The 10000-nt window shown below is 40.8% G+C and overlaps 1 protein-coding gene and 1 long non-coding RNA gene across 5 annotated transcripts in view; one reads left to right on the top strand and one right to left on the bottom strand.

Annotated features, from left to right (window-relative positions):
• The window catches only part of LOC138016671 (uncharacterized), a 310549-nt gene that overhangs the window by 263086 nt on the left and 37463 nt on the right, over positions 1-10000 (bottom strand). The window lies entirely within an intron of this gene.
• The window catches only part of LOC138016670 (uncharacterized), a 171002-nt gene that overhangs the window by 149015 nt on the left and 11987 nt on the right, over positions 1-10000 (top strand). The window lies entirely within an intron of this gene.

Raw genomic sequence — 10000 nt, 5'->3', positions numbered from 1 at the left:
TAGTTTACAGCACACATCTTTGATATTGCTGGTTTTCACTCACGTGATCAAAAGCCATGTTTTTCAACGAAAACAAAAGGAAGCGTTTGCATAATAATAGAGTTAAATTCCCGGAGGATTTGGTCGGGGCACCAACATGGCCGCCTTTTCTTTGTTTAGGGGCACCAACATGGCGGTCGTGACGTCATGTGAAAACCGAGAATTGGACATCCAACTTTTGATTAATTGATACGTGTCAGAAGAAGGTATCCGCTGACCAGTATCACATGACCATATCGCGGGCTCAAGCTTAAGCTCACCGAGGTCCGCTTGTTTTAAAAGTTGACCGCTGACCAGGTACTGGTTTTCAATGAGATTGCAGGCTCAACCTAGGTGAACTCACCTGAACATAAGCGATGCTTCATTTTTCGCACGCTTTCTGTGGCTCGACGCGGCTACACAGCCGTACTATATATCAACGAAAGTTCTTTTGGAAGATGTTTTCTTTCTGCATTTTTCGCTGGTTTCAATCCAGTTTGACATATCATGATATCTGTGGTCCACACTGGTGGCTACGCAGTTATTCAAGTCAAGCATTGGCGGGATGTAGACCTAAAGCTGAGTGTTTATTTTTAATTTGCTTAGAGCCGCTTTTTTCTCTGTATTGCAATTTTTGGCATATCTTTAGAAGCTCTGATAAGGTTACATGATGCCTGGAGGACCTATGTCTAGAACAGAAACGAAAGTAATGAGCGAAAGAGAACGACAACGACAAAACAGAATACCAGTAATAGCTCATACTTAGCACGCAAATTCTTTCCTTGGGCACTAAACCGTTTATTTTTGCGGATGCGTTATTTAAAGAGGATGCGTATTTTTAAAAGGTGGTTTAATCGGTTCTTCCTTTTTTCAGGAACGAAAATCGAATTTTTATTGTCAACTGGAATTAAATAACAATTATCTGTACTCTTTTGGACATAAAGAAAAAGTTGATTTGTTTGTTTTTCTCTAAAATGCGAGCGAACAAGTGCTTCTTTAATCCGTTTGCCCAACTGGTTTTCGTTTTGTCTCGACAGTGACAAGAAAATTTTGCCCTTATGTTATAAACACATATTTGCAATGAGTTCTCGTAAAATTAGGGGGAAATCTCAGTAGCTTGTGTTTTCAGAAGTTTGTTTAAAGCACCCAAATGTTATTTAAGTGTTGGCGCAGATCGTGATTAAAGTTCGTCCTTTCTTGGTTGCATTGCCTTAGTTTGCCTATTCTTGTATCAAGCCAACCTGGCGTGTTTCAATGAAATACATCAAAATGTGAATGATGTTGTTTTCAGAGATAAAGTGGAATAAAGTACATCGGTAAAACTCATCTTTGACCTTGAACTGACAAAGTTGTTTTTATGGCTTCTAATTTTAGCATGATTCCTATTCGCTGGCTATTGACAGTTGACTCTGAAATGGCTTTTTTTCCTTTTCAATTCGCTCGCTGAGGTTGTGCTTAATGCTTGTTTTCTTTTTAAAACTCATTCGGTTCAAGAAAAGATTATTGCCAAACTGGTGAATTCCAAAGTAAATTTCGCTGGAAAAAACGATGTCTCGCTCATCGCTTCGTGATTCATGCGATATTGGTTTTTAGAGTAAAATTTACCGGGGAAGTCATTAGTTAGGCAATGAATTTTTCTGTAGAAGAAAGCAAAGAAAATGATCTAATTATTAAAGCAGCAACCGGAAACATTTTCACAAACCGTACAGGCAGTAAGAATAAATGACCGGGGAGCTCCGCCTTTAGGCTTGGCTAAATCTATATATTAGTAGTTTACAGCATTGGACATCCAAGTTTTGATCAATTGACACTTGTCAAAACAAGGTATCCACTGACCAGTATCACGTGACCATATCGCGGGCTCAAGCTTGTAGCTCACCGAGGTCAGCTGTTTTTTGGAAGTTGACCGCTGACCAGGTACTCGTTTTCGATTGGATTGCAGGTTCAAGTCAGGTTAACTCACCTAAACATAAACGAGGCTTCATTCTTCGCGCGCTTTCTGTCGCTCGACGCGGCTACACGGCCATACTGCATAAACTATAGTTCTTACTCAGTCAACGCTTTTCGTGTTCAGATAGAAAACGGTTTGGAAAATGTTTTCTTTCTGCATTTTTCGCTGGTTTCAATCCAGTTTGACATGTCATGGTAGCTGTGGTCCACACAGGCGGCTACGCTGTTATTCAAGTCAAGCATCGGAGGGAAATAAATTTAAAGCTGAGTGTTTATTTTCAATTTGCTTAGAGGTGCTGTATTGCAATTTTTGGCATATCTTTAGAAGCTCTGATTAGGCTACATGATGCCTGAGGACCTTTGACTAGAACAGAAACGAAGGAGAGCGAAAGAGAACGGCAACGACAAAAAAGAATACCAGTAACAGCTCATACTTAGTGCAAGAAGTTACTCCACAAATTCTCTCCTTAGTCACTAAACCGTTTTGTTTTAATGATCTTTAATCATAGATGACTTCCTTTTAGAATACAATTCCTGGTAGAGACGATTTCCTAAGATTCCGAGATATAATTCCGCCAATACACAAAATATAATACCGCCAAAAAAACAAGTTAAGATGTAATTCCTGTCACATGTCAATCAAAGGAAAGCTCGTGTAACACTATTTTCCAGTTTTCAACACACTCCCCCCTGACTGACGTCGTAGTCAATCAAGAAAGTTTAAACAAATCAGACTGATTTAAGGCAAAACCGAATTTAGCTCTTTGGCTTCAGTGTCAAACGCTCAAGATACGGTCAGACAGTTCACGGAGCAGTGATCACTGTAGGGATGTCTTCAACTCTAACTATCTGAATGTTCATTCCACTGTCAAACTGTCCTGTTCTCGCATTAGTTGCGTGTTCGTCATACACATTGATTTCAAGAGGATAGAGCTTTTGAATTGGACGTTTTAAGCTAGTATTGCGGAGAGAATTATCTACTGTTACCACTTCTGCTGCGCGCACAACGTTGTCTTGTCCCTGTAACAGTTTCTCTACTTTCCCCATTCTCCACTGTTGTCTGGGTGTCTTGTCAGCATAGATGTGCACAACGTCTCCTATTTCAATTGTTCTTCTTGGTTCACCTCCCGTGAGTTTCTGGTACTCGCGGATACCTGTAAGATATTCTTTCTTCCATCGATTTCTGAAATGGGTCTAGATATCTCTCTCGTCTAGGCAAAGTGTTTACAGGTACTGTGATGGCAGCAGATTGATCCAGAAGTCGACGACCAATTACAAGATGAGAAGGCGAGAGTGGAATTTCTGTTAGGTCATCGTAGACATAAGTCAATGGCCTAGAATTCAAAACGCCTTCAGTTTCAATCAACACTGACTCTAACTCTTCATGACCCAACTTCGCATTTCCGAGCACTTTCTTGAGACACCTTTTCACAAGTTTCACACAGCTTTCGAAGAATCCGCCTCACCAGCTGGCTGTGGGTACATTGAATTTCCAGTCAATGTTCCGATCAAGAGCAAACTTCTTAACCTTTGCATCTCGGAAAGTTCTCCCGTTGTCTGAAATGAACAGGGTCGGTAGTCCTCTTCTACCGAAGAATCGCTTCAGCACTCTTAAGAACGAATTGGCGGAGAGGTCTGGCGTAAGTTCAAGGTGCAAAGCTCTTGTACTAGCCCATGTAAATAGAGCAATGTAACACTTGTGCATTTCCCCCTTGGACAAGTATATATTCTTCACGTACAAGGGTCCGGCAAAGTCCACACCTACTTTAGAGAAAGCCATTTCCTCTGAAACTCGAAATTCAGGTAGTGGTGAAGTAGGTGGAGAGCTGTAGGCTCTTCCTTGTAATTTCTTGCACGTAACACACTTGGAACGTACATCCTTAACAGCTTGTCTTCCTTTGATTATCCAGAATTGTGATCGGATTTCAGTAAGAGTTTCTCCAACTCCATTGTGATTCACGTTTTCGTGGGACTGCATGATCACAAGCTTAGTGAAATGCTGCTTTCTAGATAACAGAATGGGATGTTTTGTTGAGTATGGAAGTGAAGACTTCTGGATTCGTCCCTTGCATCGCAGAAGTCCGTTGGCATCCTTAAAGACTCCTAACTGATCCCAAGTCGAACTTGATTTCTCCTTTTCTTCAACTTTGGCTTGAACGTCTTTGCACCAGAGATTCGTAGCAATATTCTGATCCTCCATACTGATGTCAGTTGTTTCTATCTTCCTCTTAAGCTTCTGGATGAATTTCAGCACATCGCGGTTACTCTGACAAGTTTACTGAGACTACTAAATCTTTCTGGACAGATGACTTCTGAAATGTTCTGAAAGCACAGCACGGATACTGTCATAACATTTGAAATTTCAGGTTTCCTTCTCAATTCCTTTGTTACTTCTTCTGGGAATGTACTCTCACCGATCGGATTATCAGGTAGGTTTGGCCACTGAACTTCTCCTTCTTTCAGAAATGGAGCTCCCTTCCACCATAGATCACTGTGGGCGAGAACAGAGCTCTTTGACCCTCGCCACGCTATGTCAGCAGGATTACACTCAGACGGGCAATATCTCCAATGATCCTTACTCCACAGACTTCGAATCTTCTGAGCTCGATTCTGAACAAACAGCTTGAATAGACCAATTCGGCTAACTCAATGTTGTACCCAATTCAAATCCTTTGGGAATAAAGCGTTTTGTTCCAAGTATTTCCATATCATTTGAATGTGAATGCTTCATTGTCATGCAAATTCAACACACAAAGAATCTTAACCCCGAGAGATTTGAATTGGGTACAACATTGAGTTAGCCGAATTGGTCTATTGTTTAAACTCTCTATTGATCCACCACCACACGATCTGAGATTCAGTCCAATTGAAAAGCTCTATCTTCACAGTGCAGGTCAATGCCTCATGCACGGCTGTCATCAAATTCGCAAGTAAGTGTCAAGGCGGCCATTAACTCCAGTCGAGGGATTGATTCACCGATCAAGGGAGCAACTCTTGTTTTGGACGCTAGAAGGCAAACAGAACTGGTTCCAGAGGTTGTCAACCTGATGTAGACATTTGCTCCATACGCAGACTTGCTAGCATCTGCGAACCCATGCAGTTAAACAGACGTGATGTCTTCGACTTGAACATCACCCAGGATGCAACGAGGCACTACAATGCTTGAGACTTTCCACATGTCTTGTAGTAACTCCTTCCAGCGCGACCCGAGACCTTCCGGCAAAGCTTCATGCCAAACAAGTTTTAAATGACAAATTTCTTGGAACATGCACTTTAAGGGTAAGATAACCGGTGACAGCAGGCCTAATGGATCATAGAACCGAGCAGTACTGCTCAATAATGTCCGTTTAGTGAAAGTTTCTTCTAAGGCTTGTCTAGAAAAGGTAGCAAGATCAAACTCGAAATTATCTTCCATCCGATCCCATTGAACTCCCATTACTTTGACAACGATTTCTTCGCTCACAGTGTTGTTTGAATTTGACATTGTCCAATCTTCTTCCTCAATGTTCGGCTCGGTCAATGTAGAGGTAGCCTTACAAGACAGCTCCGGTTCCCAAGACAAAGATTCTTCTGCTCTTTTGATCATTTCAGTTAAGTCTTCACTGTTCGATGCCCACTTTCCCATATTAAAAACTCCATCTCTGAACCGCAACTTCAACTTGTGGTAAAGTTCAAAACACTTCGTTGCCGAGTTCTCTCCAGATGCAAAGTCATCAACATACAAAGTTCTCACAACAGCAGCCACAAATTCAGGATCAATGTTCTCATACCTTGTTAAGTGGTTCCTCAATGTTACATTCAAAATAAATGGAGAGCAAACTAAACCAAAAACAAGTCGAGTGAATCTCAGTGTGATCACTTCTGGATTCGGGGAGTTTATGTCATCTACCCATAGGAACCTTAACAAGTTTCTCTCTGCTGGATTGACTTCAATGTTCAAGAATGCTTTTTCTAAATCACCAATCAAAACCACTTTATGGAGGCGAAATCTCAGCAAGACATCAAAGATCAATGGAGTTAAGGCTAGACCTGGTAGGAGACAGTCATTCAAACTTGGCTCATTGCGGGATTTAGCACTGGCGTCATACACCACACGTAGTTTAGAAGTGATTCTGTCTTCTTTCAATACTTCTTTATCAGGAATGTAATGTACAGTTCCAGGAAGGGTATCTAAAGCATGACTCTTGTCAATCAATTCAACAACACCAGCACTTAATTGTTCCTTGATGACACTGTCATATTGTTTGAGCAATTCTGGCTTGGACCTTAATCTTTGCAATGAATAAACAAGGCGATTCTGTGCCAACAAGTAATTGTCTGGAATAATCGGGTGTTCAGTCGTGAAGGGAAGAGACACTTCATAACGGATTCCATTGAACTTCACTTTGCTGAGATAGTCTTCAAGAAAATCTCCTTCTCTATCCTTTACTCCAAGAGTGTCATAGTCCCAAAACTTACTTCGCTCCTCTTTCAGTAAGAAATCATCTGAAACTAAGTTCTCTTCCTTGACTTGACATTCAGTTTTCATAACATGGGACACGTTAACAGTTGATAACTGTGTATTCGCACTTGCCGCATTCACAGGACCACTCAATACATATCCTAATCTTGTGCGAATTGCCACTGGTCCATGTAGCTTCCCCCTTACCACGTGATTCTGAACCACAGACCAGTAATGATCTTCTCCAATCATGACATCAATTTCTAGATCCTCATCACCTCGTGAGTGATCAGCCAGAGGTAAGCCTTGCAGATGTGGGTAACACTGTCGTGCAATTTCAATGGTCTGGTTTGTGCTGGGACCACAGATCAACTCAACTTCATAAGCATTAATGAACACTGTCAAATTGTCTTGACATTCCAATGCAAACTGAACGATGCTACATTGTTTCAATGAGGGTTCATTGTTTCCAAAAGTTTGTATTAGAACTGTATCGCTTCCAATGGGTCGTAAGCTCAATTTGCTCCTTAACCGTGAGCTTATATAAGACTTTTGGGAACAAGAATCAAAAAGGATTCTCACATTGCAAGAATTTCCTCCATGAGGACTTCTGACGTTAGCTCTGGCCGTTTGTAACAAGATGCACTTGTTATTAACGTCTTGAGTAAAATACAAGTTTGTACTCACAGTTTGTTCTTGATTGCTGTCTCTAGCCCTTCTGGTCGTGATTGGATACTCTGGATAGTGTTGAACGCTGCACAAAGCCACGTGATGTTTCCCACTACAACGATGACACCTTGCTTGACAATCTCGACTCACATGACCGCTCCTCAGACAACCAAAACATTTTCCCTTTTGACGTAGAATTTTCTTTCTAGATTCTAGATCGGTAACAACAGAACATTTGATAGTTGGATGAGGTCCATTGCAGAAAATGCACCATTTATCCTTAGATAGCAGCAGTCTTTCGTTGTTTGCAACCAGGGTTGACGATGTGGGGGGTCTTTTGTTTTGACCTGTGCGAATTCTAAAACCAAACTCTCGTTTTTCTTTTAACTTTGTTTGCTCTGTTACCGTTCCCAAAGCACATCTTTCTCGAATTTGCAATTCTTCTGTGAAAGACTTGATAATTGTATCAAGGTCCCAATCTTCTGATGTCCCGCGACTCAGTATGAGGCGTAACTCTTGTGGGATCTTTCCCATAATTACAGGTGTCAAAAATGTTCCGTATGTCTCAGTCGAAATACCGATTCCTTTTAGACTTCTAACTGCCGCCTCCGTTCGATCCAAAAGCTGGCGCAATTGCTTCAAGTCGCTCCCGTCGCTTACTTTTGGAAGCTGCATGAGCAATTCGATGTGTTTCGAAATAATGACTTGTTTATTTCCGAAGCGCTTGTCTAGAAGTTGGACCGCGTGGTTGTAATTCGAGCTTGTCAATGCTAAACCAGAAATTGTCTGGGCTGCAGAACCTTCAAGGAGCGACTTGAGATACTGGAATCTTTCCACGTCGCTTAAGGTGGTGGTTTTGTGAATGGCCGATTCAAACGATTCCCAGAAGGGATGCCAGTTGATTGGGTCGCCTGAAAATTTTCTCAATTCCAGTTTGGGCAACTTTGCGTGGATCGGAATTATTGACGCGTTTGATTGTGTTCCGGCCTGAATACTCGAGTTAGAGTTTTGCGAGCCCAATGTCGTTCCTTGTATATCCTGACCCTTTCCAGTATTTTCCTCAGCTTCTATTGCTGTTTCTAGGTCGACTATGCAGGCTTGAATAGCGCTGGCGAAGTCACAGCTATTGCTCACGTCTTCTTCTAGTTTCGTTTCGTCTACCAAATCGATAAATTCACTGTCCAATATTTTGAGCTCCGACAATTTATCTAGAAGGGTACATCGCAAGGATTTGAGCTTCTTCAAAACGGTAGGATCTCCCCGTTTATCAATTTGTTCCTTTGCCGCGAGGATTGTTTTCCTAACAAATGCGCGATGACTTTCGCGGACCATGGATTTCTTCTTCAGTCGTTTCTTGGGTTCCGACGACAAGTTTACACGAGGTTAATTCATTTTTTCACTCTTTCAATCCTTCAATCCCGGGTCTCGGCACTAAATGTTTTAATGATCTAAACTATTTAATGATAGATGACTTCCTTTTAGAATACAATTCCTGGTAGAGACGATTTCCTAAGATTCCGAGATATAATTCCGCCAATACACAAAATATAATACCGCCAAAAAAAACAAGATAAGATGTAATTCCTGTCACATGTCAATCAAACTAAAGCTCGTGTAACACTAGTTTCCAGTTTTCAACACGTTTGTTATTTCCAAAAAGTGTTTTAATCGGTTTTTCCTTTATTCAGGAATGAAAATAGATTTCTTATTGTCAACTGGAAGGTAATAACAATTATCTGTACTCTCTTGGACATAAAGAAAAAGTTGATTTCTTTTGCTCTAAAATGCGATCGAACAACTTGAGTTCTTTTTAATCCGTTTGCCCAACTGGTTTTCGATGTGCCTCGACAATGACAAGAAAATTTTGCCCTTATGTTATAAACGCGTAATCGCAAGGAGTTCTCGTAAAATTAGGGGGAAATTTCACTAATTTGTGTTTTCAGAAGTTTGTTTAAAGCACCTAAACGTTATTTAAGTGTTGGAGCGGATTTTGTTTGAAGTTCGTCCTTTCTTGGTTGCATTTTGCCGATTCTTGTTCCAAGCCAACCTGGCGTGTTTTAATAAAATACATCAAAATTTAAATGATCTCCTTTTCAGAGATAAACTGGAATAAAGTACGTCAGTAAAACAATTTTTTGACCTCACAAAGTTTTTTTTAATGCCTCCTAATTTTAGCGTAATTCCTATTAGCTGGCTATTGACAGATGACTCTGAAATGGCTTTTTTCGTTTTCCATTCGCTCGCTGAGGGTGGGCTTGTTTTCTTTTAATACTCATGCGGTGCAAGAAAAATTCATTGCCAAACTGGTGAATTCCAAAGTAAATTTCACTCGAAAAACCGATATCGTACTCATCGCTTCGTGATTCATGCGATATCGGTTTTTAGCGTAAAATTTACCGTGGAATTCACTAGTTAGGCAATGAATTTTTCTATAGAGAAAAGCAAAGAAAATTATTTCATTATTTAAAGCAGCAAACGGAAACCTCAAACCGCGGACAATTCGAAACCTTTTATTTTTAATAACACTACAGGTAGTAAGAATAAATAACCAGGGAGCTCCACTTTTAGGCTTGGCTAAATCTATATATTAACTCTGACGAGCGCATCTAATATGATTTGTACGGTGAGGTAAGCAAACTCTTCTTAAGAGGCTACATTGCTTACTTTCAGGGCTCTACTGTAGTTTCGAAGTAACCCTCGCAAAAGTATTACTCTGAATGTGGTACACCATGAAACGTGAGATGTGTGATCGTATCCTTAGCAGGCTCGTTGAAGTCCAACTACTTGCTGTAATCTTTAAGGTCGCTGTGGCCCTCTTCTTTACCATCCTGTTTGTCTTCAAGATCTTTTTCCCAAGGAATCAATTCACCTGTGAAGTCGCAAAGGGTAAAGGTGCTGTTCACGGACATAACGATGAGCATT

This window comes from Montipora capricornis, chromosome 9, assembly GCF_036669925.1.
Source record: "Montipora capricornis isolate CH-2021 chromosome 9, ASM3666992v2, whole genome shotgun sequence".
In the NCBI taxonomy this organism is placed as follows: Eukaryota; Metazoa; Cnidaria; class Anthozoa; order Scleractinia; family Acroporidae; genus Montipora; species Montipora capricornis.
Note: the sequence above shows the minus strand (reverse complement) of the source record. Positions and strands in the feature narration are given on the sequence as shown.